The sequence below is a fragment of the Triturus cristatus genome, chromosome 11 (genome assembly GCF_964204655.1).
Source record: "Triturus cristatus chromosome 11, aTriCri1.1, whole genome shotgun sequence".
In the NCBI taxonomy this organism is placed as follows: domain Eukaryota; kingdom Metazoa; phylum Chordata; class Amphibia; order Caudata; family Salamandridae; genus Triturus; species Triturus cristatus.
The window spans coordinates 242,901,220-242,917,841 of NC_140594.1; the positions used below are offsets into that span (position 1 = coordinate 242,901,220).

The window sequence follows — 16,622 nt, forward strand, 5'->3', positions numbered from 1 at the left end:
GCAGGAAGCGAACAGACCGAGCTGGCGCTAAACCTTCAGTCCTGGAATCAAGCTATCCTGGCTGAAGAGGGGTGAAACCCCGAAACCGATCCTAGGATGCTTGGTTCCAGTCCAGGGAGGACCTGGCTTGGCAGTTCGGGCTGGACTGTTCCCATGAGGCACAGGGTCAAGACTGATTTGCATATGGCTGGGTTCAAACTGGAAAGGCATGGTGAGCAAAAAAACGATGGATTTAGACCCAGATCTCTGAACTGGGGTGAATGTATGACATTGTTCTGCATTCTGTCCATCAACTGTTGTTTTTGCATTCGTCACCCCGAGTGGGATGGGTATGCTCAGTAGTGAGTCCCGTGCTCTCCATGCCACTGGAATCAAGCTATCCTGGCTGAAGAGGGGTGAAACCCCGAAACCGGTCCTAGGATGCTTGGTTCCAGTTAATGTTAATGACATTTGTAAAGCGCGCTCTTACCCTAGGGCGTCCTGGTACTGAAATCAGATGTCCTATAGAGGCCTAAGCGCGGGGCAAAGTAGGTTTTTAAAGAGACTGGAAAAGCCAAGTCTTTAGGGCCTTCCTGAAATCCAGATGATTTGTTATACATCTCAGATGAAATGGTAAATCATTCCATGCCTTAGCAGCTCCCACCTCAAAACGTTTACCTCCCCAGTTGGATTTTTTAACCAGGGGCACTGATACCTGTTTTGCTTCAGAAGAGCGCAGGGTTCTCCTAGGAACATACCACTGGAAACATATGCGTTTTTTCACGGGCAGCCAGTGGGGCTTTTTAATCTCAGCTGAGATTGAGGCATGTTTGGGTGTGCTGGTGAGCAATCTGGCTGCCGCGTTCTGCAGTAGCTGAAGTCTTTTCATAAGCCCTTCCTGGATATTAAAGTATAGGCTGTTGCAATAATCCAGTTTGGACATGACTAAAGCAGTAATGACTGTTTTTTGGCTTTCTTTGGGAAGGAGCGGCATACGTTTTTTGCAGGATCTCAGTGTACAAGATGTTGTCAATACCACAGCATTGACATGATCCTTAAGACTGAATTTATTGTCAATGTAGACTCCTAAGTTCTTTACTTTCCTTGTTAGTTTTGGGAGGGGGCCCATTGTACCCGGCCACCATATCAGGGACCAAAAAGTCGGATTGTTGCCAAACAAAACCAACTCTGTCTTACTAGAATTAAACTTGAGGCAGTTTTGGGTCATCCAGCCACCTACAGCGATCATGCAATCCTGGAAGCGAGTTGCCGTTTCTTGCATCCTATCAGGTAGCAGTGACACTACAATTTGGGTGTCATCTGCGTAACAGGTTAAATTAAAACCAAAGGATTCGATCAGGGGCGCCAGTTGGGAAACATACACATTAAAAAGAGTCGGACTAATGGAAGATCCCTGTGGAACTCCGCACGGTAACGTGAAAGGTTTTGCTGTGAACTCCCCAAGGGACACAGTCTGAACTCTGTCGGAAAGGAAGGATCTGATCAGCTTCCAGGCTGTCCCCTTCACTCCGATCTCCAGCAACCTATCCATCAGTACTCCGTGATGGACAGTATCGAAGGCTGCTGAGAGGTCAAGCATGATCACTGCTGCTCTTCCTCCCTGATCCAATAAAGTCCTAATTTCTTCCGTGGATTTCAGGAGAGCAGACTCAGTACTGTGTCCACCCCGAAATCCATATCGAGTTGGATCGAATATCTGGGAGTCTTCCAGAAATGTACTGAGTTGTTTATTCATTGTTTCTTCGATTATTTTCGCCGGTAGTGGAAGTCTCGAGATAGGTCTGAAATTGTTGGAGTCCTTGGGATCTAGATTAGGTTTCTTCAGAAGGGGTGTTATAGATGCTCTTTTCCATATTTTGGGGAAATAACCTTCCTCAAACATAGCATTAATAATGGATGTTAGAGTAAGAGTAGCTGGCTCCACTGCTAGTTTAAGAATAGACAAAGGGCATGGATCAGATGGTGAACCCGATTTTGCCATCAAAATCATTTTCGAAGTATCTATAATCTTCACTGGGAAAAATGTATCCGATTGAGCAAGGACACTAGGTGTCCAGTCCAGGGAGGACCTGGCTTGGCAGTTCGGGCTTGACTGTTCCCCATGAGGCACAGGGTCAAGACTGATTTGCATATGGCTGGTTTCAAACTGGAATGGCATGGTGAGCAAAAAAACGATGGATTTAAGCCCAGATCTCTGTCCTGGAGTGAATGCATGACATTGTTCTGCATTCTGCGCATCAACTGTTTTTGCAATTTCTTCTAATGCGCAAGAATTGCCCGAAGGGCACATTCTGTCGCAAGGCCCTAGGATGGTGGCTGCTGAATGACAAAAGGCTATTTTTGATGGTGGGTTTCCGATACAAGGTGGTTGTGATCTGGTCTCCATCAAGTTTAATGAGGAGGTCAAGGAAAGGGATCTCTGTTGCTGAAATAGTGTTAGTAAATCTCAACAAGCATTTGCAATGCAATAGGTCTCGCATTTCTAAGAGTTTGAGCTATTGGCATTGTAAAATTACAATGCCTTTTATCTATGTTTTGGTTTTAAAACAAATAAAAGGCATTGTCATTTACAATGTCAGTAGCATAAACTCGCATAAAAGCAGTGTGTGGAGTGCAGCAGTGTGTGGAGTGCAGCAGTGTGCGGCGTGCAGCAGTGTGTGGCGTGCAGCAGTGTTTCGTGTAGCAGTGTGAGGCATGCAGCACTGTGACGTGCAGCAGCGTGCAGCAGTGTTTCGTGTAGCAGTGTGAGGCATGCAGCACTGTGGCGTGCAGCGGCGTGCAGCAGTGTGCGGCGTGCAGCAGTGTGCGGCGTGCAGCAGTGTCGTGCAGCATGCAGCAGTGAGTAATGCAGCAGTGTGCAGCAGTGTGTGGCATGCAGCAGTGTGCCGGTTGCATCAGTGTGTGCCGTGCAGCAGTGTGTGGCGTGCAGCAATGTTTCGTGTAGCAGTGTGCGGCATGCAGCAGTGTGCGGCGTGCAGCAGTGTGCGGCGTGCAGCAGTGTGCGGCGTGCAGCAGTGTGCGGCGTGCAGCAGTGTGCGGCATTGAGGAGAGACACGTGGAGGGTGAGGAGAGACGTGGAGGGTGAGGAGAGATACGTGTGGAGGGTGAGGAGAGACACGTGTGGAGGGTGAGGAGAGACACGTGTGGAGGGTGAGGAGAGACACGTGTGGCGGGTGAGGAGAGACACGTGTGGCGGGTGAGGAGAGACACGTGTGGCGGGTGAGGAGAGACACGTGTGGCGGGTGAGGAGAGACACGTGTGGAGGGTGAGGAGAGGCACGTGTGGAGGGTGAGGAGAGACACGTGTGGAGGGTGAGGAGAGACACGTGTGGAGGGTGAGGAGAGACACGTGTGGAGGGTGAGGAGAGACACGTGTGGAGGGCGAGGAGAGACACGTGTGGAGGGTGAGGAGAGACACGTGTGGAGGGTGAGGAGAGACACGAGAGACGGAGGTGGAGGGTGAGGAGAGACGGAGGTGGAGGGTGAGGAGAGACGGAGGTGGAGGGTGAGGAGAGACGGAGGTGGAGGGTGAGGAGAGACACGTGGAGGGTGAGGAGAGACACGTGGAGGGGGAGGAGAGACACGTGTGGAGGGTGAGGTGGAGGGTGAGGAGAGACACGTGGAGGGTGAGGAGAAACGGAGGTGGAGGGTGAGGAGAGACGGAGGTGGAGGGTGAGGAGAGACGGAGGTGGAGGGTGAGGAGAGACGGAGGTGGAGGGTGAGGAGAGACGGAGGTGGAGGGTGAGGAGAGACGGAGGTGGAGGGTGAGGAGAGACGGAGGTGGAGGGTGAGGAGAGACGGAGGTGGAGGGTGAGGAGAGACGGAGGTGGAGGGTGAGGAGAGACGGAGGTGGAGGGTGAGGAGAGACGGAGGTGGAGGGTGAGGAGAGACGGAGGTGGAGGGTGAGGAGAGACAGAGGTGGAGGGTGAGGAGAGACGGAGGTGGAGGGTGAGGAGAGACAGAGGTGGAGGGTGAGGAGAGACGGAGGTGGAGGGTGAGGAGAGACAGAGGTGGAGGGTGAGGAGAGACGGAGGTAGAGGGTGAGGAGAGACCGACTTCTGTATCCTGTTGCAGAGCCCATTAGGATGTATTCTCATCTCTTTATCTCTGTTCCTCCTAGGTAAATTAGGTATTTTGACTACAAGTTGTTTGGATTTTCCTCCATTTCCCAGGCAGCCAATGCCTTTTGACCAAGATCAACATTGATCAGTTCAGGCTATTAAGCGTAGTCTCTCTCTTAGCTGGCTTGTGGTGACTCCTTTCTCTCACTCGTGTTTTGTCAGCAGGCTGAAACTAAGGAGGCTCCTTTTCCCCTCCCGCTGTTGTGCTGATATTTTTCTGTGCAATGGTTTGAGGGCATGCAAGAACTTTTTACAAAATACGGGTTCAGTGTGCTTATAAACAGAGTATGCTGGAGCTGTTCTTGCTGCAGGTGTATTTTGATATAGCTAAAGGAACAGCGTCTGAAAATACATAGTGATCTGACTAGAATTCAAGGTGAGTAGAGCTTTCGCACAGTGTCAAGGCATTGTTGGAGTGCTTATTTTTTGTGCAAAGACAGTTTTTTGCTTACCTTGCCCTTGAAATGTTTTTGGTGCTTGTGGTACTGTGATGGCAGCTCTGGGCTTAAGTTATTTAAGTGTTTGAAGAGTTGCAGAGGGGTTTTCACTTCTCTGATCGTTTCATAGTCATTCTTAGGAATAAGTTATCCCATATACTTTTAGTGTATTTTATACGGTTACAGCTTTTATGCAAGAGTAATGTATCCTTGCGATAGTAACCTTTTGTCATTCACTCTGGGTATGGAGGCCTCTCAATCGGTGGATCTAAATTAGTAAAATTGCTGCCACAGTTTTCAGATTGCTGCAGCTTAATAGGTTTGCATGTGACAGCAGGTAATATCTTTTCATATATGTGGACCCCCCCTCACCCCCGATGATATAAACAACCTACCTCTTCAAGCTTTAAGAAGGTGTTGCTAGGTAGCTGATGCTAGTTTTTTAGTTGTGGAATTTGTTTTAATGAATAAATGAAATTAAGGTGCCATTTATGTAAAGTTTGTCGGCGCTTATTAGTGTTTTTTTTCAAGGTATGTGAAGGTAATGCATACTTTGTGAGGTCAACTTTATTTTCTCACCCTGCACTGTTGCAGAGGATTGTTTGTTTCTCACCAGATGCAACCAATGAATGTTATTCATAGTGTTTCTGCTTTGAACAAGAAGTTGTTAAAATAGCGGGCTCAGTGAGCTGAACATCAATGGCGGAGATCTGTGTATAACCTGTAGTTCGTAAGTTTAAATGCTGACTGTCAACACAAATGAAGTTGATAAAAGGACATCTTTGAGTTGGATAATTAAGGCTCATTTGATTCCAGCATGGACAGACAATTTGGTTTATGACCGTATAATCCAAATGGCGCTCTTTCTTTCCCAAAAGAATAATACATATTTTTTTTGTAGTCTGTTCCGCACGAATCAAATCCTAACAAGTAGTTACAGCTTGTTTAGTAGCTGTGTATTGAGCTTTGTAAATGATTGATGAATATTGATTATATCATAGGAGATACCTGTTAAAATCTTGCTTCAAATGTGCATTTTCAGACTTGTGAAATGTTATCTTTCAGCACAGAATACTACAGAAGGATGGCGAGAGGAACTGTCTGGGTCAGAGAGTGGACTCTTAAGTGGCTTGCAAATGTAACGTAACGCAGCCCCCATATTAAAGTAACCTCACCTGCTTTAGTCAGATGCACCCAAATCTGATGTAGGCAATGAACAGTTCCGTGGTCACTCATCCTTAATATTCTCACCGAAAGCATTAGCCCATTACATAAAGTTGTCTCCAATCCGTGAAGTAACCGCAGTGTAACATAGCGTTGTGCTTAACATCAGTGCCTGCAAAGTAGCTTAATCATTATTTTATCCAAACATCAAAGGGCTGGGTGAGAAGGGAGGGGGGAATGCAAGGGTCAAAGAGGCAGGGAGAGCGACGTAAAGCCATATGGCTGCTTTGCGTGCGTGCACGCCTCGTGCACTGTAGCTCTATGCCAGGGGAAGCGCTTTCAAAAATCCACTTACAAAATGTGTCAAAGAGACAGCTTTCGCTGTCTCAGCCAGACCGAATAAGCAACAGACCAGTTTCAGGCTGGGGTTAGGGCGCCACAATCTTGCATCTCAGTCTGCCTCAAGGAGGCCTTCTTCCAAACAGCGAGACTTGGTTAATAAATGTCTTACAAATGCAGTGCAAGTAGTGGTGGTGTAGGGCGGATGCAGAGTATCCATAACGGAGTGTGCGTTTGTAGGAAGTTGTTGCAGGGTGTAGAAAAGGGATTTTCAGAAATCGGCGTGTTTTTTTACGATTATGCTACACTTTATCTAATAGAACGCTATGCAAATTAGCCCTGGTTAATAAGTCAACCCATTTAATTCACTTTCATGACTAGGACACTACTAGCCCACTTTTGTGAACATGCTCTAGTGTTGTACTTCTGCTGCCAAACTAAGGTTCTCCCACCCTCTCTGCTCCATAAACAAACAAGAAGTGGGGTCTAAATCAGCAGTTATTCTATAAGACTCACATCCAAAAGCGCTCTGTACAACGTATTCACTCACTGGCCACCAGATCAGAAATCAGTGGCAAGAGTGATATTCACGCGAGCAAGAGAAATGCCCTACTGGCCCCTACCCAAAGGGTGTTAGAAAAAGACAGACTTGTGCTTTGGTGAGGGAGCCACACCTCTGGGCACCGGTGCTTAGCAACTCGAGGCGGGCAAGTCACTGAAAGCTCGAGCCTGGCTCAGCTCGAGGTGCTGTTGGAACCGCGAGCTCATAGCGAGCCGAGCTTTCGTGTGGCTTCTGTCTCTCCCCCTCCTTCCCATCCTCTACCCAGGATGTAGTATTACGGTCCAGGCTGCTTTGAGACTATGGAACTGGGAAAGCAGGTTCCAGTCTTGGCGTTGGTTCAAGAGCCTGTGATCCTGGGCAAATCACTTAATCTCACAATGCATGTGAACTGAGGCTCATGTAAAGCGCTCCTATACCTTTAAGTCGAGTTTGCGCTATATTTTGAGAACAGCAGAAGAATACACCAATAAGCAAAACACAAAGCCTTAACATAAAGAAAGATAAATAAAAAACAAAATGCGAGTTATGTAGGTGTACACTGTTCTACATGTATCCGCACGTATGTTTTCCCCCCTCGCAAAATATTTAAGATGTTTAGCATTATTCCAGAAAACAACCTTGACTTAAATATGCTCTCCTTCCCTGCGGTGTGCTTCATCTGTTGAAGTCTGCCAGCATGCATCCTTTCAAAATATTATTGTAATTGGATTTTTATAGCGCTTGTTATCCCTAACGAGGAGGCGAAGCGCCTATCTGAAAGCAATGGAGCAGAGCATCAAAGGGCTGGGAGGTTCCAGACTTGGCGTTGGTTCAAGAGCCTGTGATCCTGGGCAAATCACTTAATCTCACAATGCATGTGAACTGAGGCTCATGTAAAGCGCTCCAATACCTTTAAGTCGAGTTTGCGCTATATTTTGAGAACAGCAGAAGAATACACCAATAAGCAAAACACAAAGCCTTAACATAAAGAAAGATAAATAAAAAACAAAATGCGAGTTATGTAGGTGTACACTGTAAAATCTACACGCGAGGAAGCCAAACGGGCCTAGTGAAAGCAGGGGAGCGAGCGCTGCATTTCATTAAAGTGATCGCAGACACAGCAATCAAGCAGGATGGCTCTGTCTTCCTTCACGCCCAGGGAGGACGGAGCTGTGAGCAGAGCATCAAAGGGCTGGGTGAGAAGGGAGGGGGGAATGCAAGGGTCAAAGCGGCGAAAGGGAAAGTAATCGAGCAGAGCATCAAAGGGCTGGGTGAGAAGGGAGGGGGGAATGCAATGAGCAGAGGAGCAGCTGTGCATGTGCATGTGATCTTGTGCACTCAAGGTTTAGGCCAGCCAAAAGACTGGGTAGCACTTTGAAAAACCCACATATAAAATGTCTCTTCGAGCCTTTGGCTCGCGAGACCTAAAAATGGATTCAGCGTATTGATCCATGTGCAGAATTCTTCACATTTAGTGCGGTCTCCTTTCCAAAGGATCAGAATGTCGTCTATGGACCATTACCAGAGCAGCACGTTCGCCCGGTAGGGATTATTGGGGTTATTGATTTCTCGGTCCTCGAAGGCTGACATGTACATACATGCTAGACTCGGTGCGAAATGCTGCCCATAGATGTGCCCTGTGTTTGGTGGTAGAGTTGAGTGTATACATGACCACTCGTACAACACCCAAAAAAGTGGTATCAGTAGATCTATACCCGAACCTGCAATAAAAACACAATATTATAATATCATATCGGACTAGTACCAAAATGTGGGGTACACCATTGGACATACATGGTGCTTTGCACACGTGTTGAACACAGGTGAGCTGTGACATGCATTAACTGATCTGAAAATATTTATAAATATTCAGAAACATTTAAAAAGGCAGCAAACTACCACGGCAGTCTGGGAGCCTCAAGACCGCCTTAACACCTACCATGCCTAGAGTGCCACCGGAGGGCTGCGAGCGCTCGTAAATACTTAGTTTTAAAGTGAAGAACCTTCCGTATCCCTTCCCATGCACTCTACCGGACCAGGTTACTCCGCATGCATCGAGGATGAAGCTGTTATACCCAGTCGGAGTGAGCGACGGGGGTGGTATTTCCGGAACTACCGGCAGCTGTTGTATGTCTGGATAGACCGCTCAACCTGTCTCCGGGCGCCATGTTGGACTCTCCCTGGGCGATAGTAAGAGAGCCAAAGGGGCAGGTCATAGTGGGGATTGTTGGTTCCACAGTCTAGTCAAGCTCTGGTCACATAAAGTGTGAAATGTATGTAGACCACATGCTGGTGTAATTCTCCCGTGTAGGTACATGAGTAAGCATAATCGTGAGCTCAGCAGGTTAAACGTGTGACGGGACACATTTGTGCATGATATGAGATTGGTCGTGTTGCTGTCAGGCCCCCGCTGGTAGTGTTTAACAATAATGAGCGTGCATGTATACACTTCACAGAGGTCCTGACCACCACCAAAAAGTGTAGGTAGATCCATTGTTGGTCCTGAGGAATTGCCATCAATAGATAACAGCAAAAACAACAGTTGATGGGCAGAATGCAGAACAATTTCATACATTCACCCCAGTACAGAGATCTGGGCCTAAATCCATCGTTTGTTTGCTCACCATGCCATTCCAGTTTGAACCCAGCCATATGCAAATCAGTCTTGACCCTGTGCCTCATGGGAACAGTCCAGCCCAAATTGCCATGCCAGGTCCTCCCTGGACTGGAAACAAGCATCCTAGGACCGGTTTTGGGGTTTCACCCCTCTTAAGCCAGGATAGCTTGATTCCAGTGGCATGGAGAGCACGGAACTCACGTCTGAGCATACCCATCCCACTCGGGGTGACAAATGCAAAAACAACAGTTGATGGACAGAATGCAGAACAATGTCGTCATACCCCAGTACAGAGATCTGGGCCTAAATCCATTGTTGTTTTGCTCACCATGCCATTCCAGTTTGAACCCAGCCATATGCAAATCAGTCTTGACCCTGTGACTGTTCCCATGAGGCACAGGGTCAAGACTGATTTGCATATGGCCAGGTCTAAACTGGGGTAGCATGGTGAGCAAAAGAATGATGGATTTAACCCAGATCTCTTGACTGGGGGTGAATGTTTTGATTTGTTCTGCATTCCGTCCAACAATTGTGTGTCTTTTGCTTTCTCGCCCTAAGTGCGCCAGGTATGCTCAGACGTGAGTCCTGGGCTCACTGTGCCACTGGAATCAAGCTATCCTGGCTGAAGAGGGGTGAAACACCAAAACCGGTTCTAGGATGCTTGTTTTTGGTCCAGGGAGGACCTGGCTTGGGCATTCCAACCATAAACATGCCGCTTGTGGTCTAGTGGGGTGGATTCCTGCTCATGGATCATCATTCTGGATATCGCTGGAATCCACCAGATAGAGGTACCATTGGAAAGGGAGAAGCTCCCATTCAGAAGGGTGGTTGGGGCAAGGAGTTGTGCCCTTAAATATTGACTAAACAGAAAGAAGTCACATGTGAACACTGTGGCTTCTTCCAATGTCACAATTGATGTGAATGCAAGCGCATGAGGCGCGGATTGTCATCAACAGAAAAAGGCTCAAGCTGCAGGCAATCATTTTTCCTTCGCAGCCCTAGGCGAGGGTGATGGCCTCACAAGGAGGGATCCCTAGATCTTACTGTGCCTCTGAGTGCAATGGATGTGCTGTTAATGGGCAGGTTATGTCCATAGCACCCAGGCGTTGAACAGAGCAGTTCTCCCTCTATTCTAAAGTTTACATGATAAAAGCACACCGCATTTTTTATTGGCATAAAATCTCCAAACCTTGAATGTAAAATAACCATCTTGAAGTGCTTGATAGACTTTTTTGGGGGAAAATTGTTAAATGCAGCACAATTCAATTAAATTTATTATGATTTGGAGCTCCAAGGAGTGCCACATAAAAACAAATTCAAACAACTCCAATTTATCAAATCAATTACCACTTAAAAACAGACTAAAAAGACATAAAACATCAGCGATTACAGTGGTCATAAAATACAAGAATCATAGTTGCATTAAAATTACAAAAAGGTGGGATATGATAGCAAAATTAATTTCAGAGTCCTTTCAATTACTAAACTAACAAGGGCAAGGCAAAGCGAATTATACCATCAGATTCTTGGACGACTTCGGCTGTATATAACGAGGATGCTAAAAAGAAAAAAATGTATTTGATTCAATGAAGAATAAAAGACAGTTTTAAAAGCTCTGAATTGCGATATACAGTACACCATAAGTAGCAGCATACAAGATGACAAAAAGTGCAAGTGCTCGAGCATGGTAACAAATTCAAGAATCCTTGAAAGATACCGATTATTGAACAAGTTACTTACCTTCGGTAACGATTTATCTGTAAGAAACATTAGTTAGTTAGTTAGTTAGATTCCTCACCTTAGAATATCCCCAGGCGTCAGACTGGATCCGGAAGATTTTTCGTCAGCAATACCCCTTGCGCATCGCTAGGCGTCGTCTGCGGCTCCACGTCCGTCGTCGGCGTTGTGCACCGGAATGACGTCGGGAGTACTTAGACGCCGACCTCGCGCACTGAAGTCAGTTCTTGTACATAGCTTTCTGCGCCAGGAACGCAGAGCCATGCAAGAGACCGACACTGGTGCCAAAAAAGTCTAGGGCCCTGAAAAGGATAGCCTTAACCCTAGATGTCAGTTCGCAGAACGGGGAGGATGGGTGGGTCGGTGAGGAATCTAACTAACTAATGTTTCTTACAGATACATCGTTACCGAAGGTAAGTAACTTGTTCATCTGAAAGAAACACGTTAGTTAGATTCCTCACCTTAGAATAGATACCCAAGCAATACGAACCCCGGTGGTGGGTCTGCGAACCAAGATCACACCAGAAAGTCCTGGAGGACAGAACGGCCAAAGAAGCAATCCCTCCGGACTTGGCCGTCTAGGCAATAGTGCCTGGCAAACGTGTGCAGCAAAGCCCACGTCGCCGCCTGACAGAGGTCATGCAAAGGGACTCCCCGTCCCAAAGCAGTAGTAGCCGCCGTTGCCCAAGTAGAATGGGCTCGCAGCCCAACAGGAGGGTCCTTTTTCACCAAGGAATAACAGATTTTTATACACAAAATGACCCACCGGGAGATGGTCCGTTTGTGCACAGCTTTTCCCTTCTTTGCACCCACGTAGCCAACGAAAAGCTGGTCATCCACTCGGAACTGTTTTGTGCGGTCCAAATAAAAGGAGAGCACACGTTTTGGGTCCAGACGGTGGAGCCGCTCTTCCTCTTTGGAAGGATGCAGAAAGAAGGTGGGCAAGGTGACAGATTGCCCAAGATGAAAGGGGGTTACCACTTTCGGTAGAAAGGAAGGACGAGGCCGAAGGACAACCTTGTCCGGATGAACAGATAGAAAAGGAGGCTTGGACGATAGAGCCTGGAGCTCACTCACCCGTCTAGCCGAGGTGATGGCTACCAGGAAAGCAGTCTTAAGAGTTAGAAGACGAAGAGGACAATTGTGAAGAGGCTCAAAGGGAGCGCACATCAGGAATGTTAAGACAAGATTCAAGTCCCACTGAGGCATTACGAAAGGGACAGGAGGGAACGTGTGAGTAATGCCTTTAAGAAAGCGTGACACTACAGGGGACTTGAAAAGAGAGGGCTGATCAGGAAGCCGTAAGAAGGCAGAGAGGGCAGCAAGATAACCTTTCAAGGTGCCCAGGGCAGAGCCCTGCCGGGCCAAAGAAAGAAGAAAGAGGAGAACCTCAGAAAGAGGGGCGGAAAGGGGGATCCACAGCCTTTGCTGTGCACCATGCCACAAATTTGTTCCACCGGCAGGCGTATACCGTCTTTGTGGAGGGACGCCTGGCTGCCAGAATGATATCACAGACTTCAGGAGGCAAGTCAAATGGCATCAACTGCCGCCGCTCAATCTCCACGCATGGAGGTGGAGGCTGGACAGGTTCGGGTGGAGGACCGTCCCCTGCTGCTGCGACAGAAGATCCTCCCGAAGGGGCAGACGTATCGGAGGATCGGTCAACATACTGAGTAGCTCGGGATACCAGTACCTTCGTGCCCAATCCAGAGCCACGAAGATGACTTGGGCCCGGTCGCGCCCGATCTTCTTCAGCACTCTGGGCAGAAGTGGTATAGGCGGAAAGGCGTACAACAGACCGCAACTCCACTCGCGACGAAAAGCGTCGCCGAGCGAGTGCCGCCTTGGAAATTCCAACGCGCAGAACTGCTGACATTGCGCGTTCTCAACGGTGGCGAATAGATCTAACCAAGGCTCTCCCCACTGCTGAAAGAGACCTTGCGCCACCTCGGAGTTCAGACGCCATTCGTGATCCATCATGCACCGGCGGCTGAGTTCGTCTGCTCTGGCGTTCAGAGAGCCCGCCAGATGTTGAACCACCAGGGTGATGCCCTGGTGTTCCAGCCATGTCCAGAGGCGCAGAGCCTCCTGACAAAGGGTCCACGACCCCACCCGCCCTGTTTGTTGCAATACCACATGGCGGTGGTGTTGTCCGTGAACACCTGCACGACACTTCCCCGGACAGAGGGAAGGAAGGCTTTCAGTGCAAGTCGGATCGCTCTCAGCTCCAACAAGTTGATGTGGAGGCGAGACTCCGCCAGAGACCAGAGGCCTTTGATCTCCGCCTCTCCCATATGGCCACCCCATCCCAGGAGGGACGCATCCGTCACTACGACATGTAGGGGTAGGGAGAGGCTCTTGCCCGTGACCCAATCGCGGTCCGTGAGCCACCACTGCAACTGCTGTGCAGTGCCCTCCGAGATCAAGACATGGTCGGACAGGTTGCCGTGATGCTGGGCCCACTGAAACTTCAGGTCCCACTGCAGAGCCCGCATGCGCCACCTGGCGTGATGCACTAGTAGGATGCAGGAGGCCATCAGCCCCAGAAGCCGCAACACTAGCCTGACCGAAACCCAGGATAGAGGCCGAAAGATGAGAATCAGGGCCCGTATATCCCGGACCCGCTGTTCCGGGGGATGAACCCGGAACAGCGCCGAATCGAGAACCGCTCCGATGAAAAGGAGCTTCTGAGAGAGGCTCAGGTGTGACTTCGGCACGTTGATGGAGAACCCCAGCAAATGCAGGAGATCCGCCGTAGTCTGGAGGTGGGAGACGACTGCCTGGGGTGAGCCCGCCGTCAACAACCAGTCGTCGAGATAGGGGAAGACTGGAACCCCTGATCTGCGCAGATGAGCTGCGGCCACCGCCATCACTTTCGTGAACACACGAGGAGCACTGGTAAGGCCGAAGGGGAGCACGGTGATCTGAAAGTGCTCCTGACCCACCGTGAACCGCAGGTAACGCCGGTGGGCCAGCAGGACGGGGATGTGGAAATATGCGTCCTGCAAGTCCAACGCTACCATCCAGTCTCCAGGGTCGAGGGCAGCTAGAACCTGAGCCAAAGTTAACATTTTGAACCGTTCTTTCCGGAGGAAGGCATTGACGTTCCGGAGGTCCAAGATAGGGCGTAGGCCCCCTTTGCCCTTCTGGGAACCAGAAAGTAGTGGGAATAACAACCACAACCTACTTCTGGGCTCGGAACGCGCTCGACGGCCTCCTTGGCCAAGAGGGCCGAAACTTCCTCATGTAGAAGATTCAAATGATCCCCCGAGATACGGTGGTGCTGCGGTGGCATGGCTGGAGGGGTCGTCTCGAAGAGGAGGGAGTAGCCCCTTTGGACGATTTGCAGCACCCACCTGTCCGAAGTAATGGCACGCCAGTGGAGCAGGTGATGGCGAACCCGGCCTCCCACTGGCGTGGAATGGGCCTGAAAGCTCGGACTAGGAAGGCTTCGAGGCGGATGCTGCCGGGGTGGATGTGGACTGACCGTGTCGTCCTCCAGTACCGCCTCGGCGGAAACCACGTCCGCGACCGCGTGCAGGCTGGTTCTGCGGCCGGTGGCTAGGCGGACGTGAGGAGGTGCCCCTTCCTTGGCCACGAAAGGAGCAAAAAGCGGAAGTTTGTGGCAACGGGCCGAGAGGCCTAAGGAGGTGGCCGTAGCCCGGGAGCCCTTGAAGCGAGCCAGCGCACTGTCCGCTTTCTCACCAAAAAGGCGAGCGCCATCAAAAGGCATGTCCATGAGGGTGCTCTGGACATCCCCTGAAAAGGACGTGGACCGCAGCCAGGCGTGACGTCGAAGCGCCACCGTGGTAGAAATCGCCCTACCCAGCGAGTCCGTAGTGTCGAGTCCACATCGGATTGCATGGCGCGCTGCATCCCTCCCATCGGCCAGAGCCGAGGAAAGCCGCGCCCGGGCCTCCTCCAGGCACAGTGGCAGCACGTCCTCCACCGCATCCCACAGAGAGTGGGAATAACGGTCCAAGAGACAGGCGGTGTTCAAAGACCGCAGGCCCAAACTGAGCGAGGAGAACAGCTTCTTACCAAACTGTTCCAGTCTCTTGGAATCCCGGTCCGGAGGAGCGGACGGGAAGGAGGATTGGGAGGTAGAGGCCTGGATAACCAGACTCTCGGGGTGGGGTGTTGGGACAGAAAACTGGGGTCGCCCGGAGCAGGGCGGTGGTGCCTGGCAACTTTCCTATCCACAGGAGGGACTGTGGAGGGATTGGACCAGGTGCACTGTAGAACGTCAGTGAGGGCCTCATTGAATTGCAGCAGAGGCTCAGTGGAGCATGCGGCAGACTGAAGCACCTCAGTGAGGATGTTAGTCCTCACAGCCACGGCAGGCAGCTCAAGCCCAAGGGCTTCGGCCGCTTTGCGCAGCACCACAGAAAAATCTGCACCCTCCTCTGAAGCCACAGTCGGAGGAGAGATGAATCCAGTGTCCGGTGAGGTATCCAAACCACTGGCCTCCCCCAGTTCATCTGCCCAGTCCTGTGCAAGTTGGCCCTGAAGGGCCATAGGGTCGTCAGACCCCTGCCAGTCGCCCCGTCATCCGATTCCTGGTAAACAGGAGGAATGATCGGAGCCGGTCGATAGACAATATGTGTCTCTAGCGGCGTCGGATGCGGCGTCGGGCGGCGTCGCATCGGCGTCGGGACCGGACAGGGGCTGAACTGGGGATCGATGTCGACCGGAGCTGGCGTCGGGGGTGGTATCGGTGTCGGCGGAGGAGGCGTAACGAGGTCGACCGGCGCCCAGGCTCGGGCCCCTCGGGGACCTGCAGCGTCGGGGCCGGAGCCTCCAACGGCGCCAGAGCCGCCGGCACGCGAGGTCGCCCAGTTGAGTCCGCGGGGCCCGATGGCGCGCCAGCGGGCGTTGACGGCGGGGCCAGGCTCCTCATGGCCGAGAGGAAGGCACTGACCTCCGCCGGCGTCGCGTCAGTCCCAGGGACCATCGGGTATGGGGACTTGCGTGGCTCCTGCGGAGCCGCGAGGGTGGAACCACCCGGACCCTCGGCAGAGTCGCGCGAGGGGAGTCTGAAGAGCGGTGTCGCCTCTTGGACTTCTTGGAGTGCCTCGACTTACCCGAAGACTTCGAGCCAGACGAATGACGATGTCGAGTGCGGCTCCGCGACCGATCCTTGGACCTCCTCCTGGACCGGGATTGAGAGCGGCGCGGAGCAGAGTGGCGAAGCTCGAGAAGCTTGCGGGACCGCTCCCGCCTAGCTTTCGAGGTCAGGGCCATACAATCGGAGCACGATAACGCGTCGTGGTCGAGGCCCAAGCAGTACAGGCACCGGCGGTGATGATCAGTCACCAACATCAGTCGGTGACAGTCATCGCAGGTCTTGAAACCAGGCATCCTACCGGCACCAGAGTCGAGAAATGACCAAAAAGAGTCAAAAAAAGTTTGTCAAAAATTGACTAAAGGGGTAGCTCTCCCGGATCGGCGCTTACTGGCGCGGAAAAAAGAAGAACTGACGTCAGCGCGCGAGGGCGGCGTCTAAGTACTCCCGACGACGTCATTCCGGTGCACGACGCCGACGACGGACGCGGAGCCGCAGACGACGCCTAGCGACGCGCAAGGGGTATTGCTGACGAAAAATCTTCCGGATCCAGTCTGACGCCTGGGGATATTCTAAGGTGAGGAATCTAACTAACGTGTTTC

The 16,622-nt window shown here is 50.8% G+C and overlaps 1 protein-coding gene across 6 annotated transcripts in view; it reads right to left on the reverse strand.

Annotated features, from left to right (window-relative positions):
• Positions 1-16,622, reverse strand: part of TPST2 (tyrosylprotein sulfotransferase 2) — a 366,385-nt gene that overhangs the window by 286,751 nt on the left and 63,012 nt on the right. For 2 of the 6 annotated variants that reach the window (XM_085633283.1, XM_085633285.1), the window contains exon 2: positions 10,735-10,776. The exons of the other annotated variants lie outside the window; for them this stretch is intronic. The gene's annotated coding sequence lies outside the window, so the exon portion shown is untranslated. The remainder of the gene's footprint in view (positions 1-10,734; positions 10,777-16,622) is intronic. 6 annotated transcript variants of the gene reach the window in all.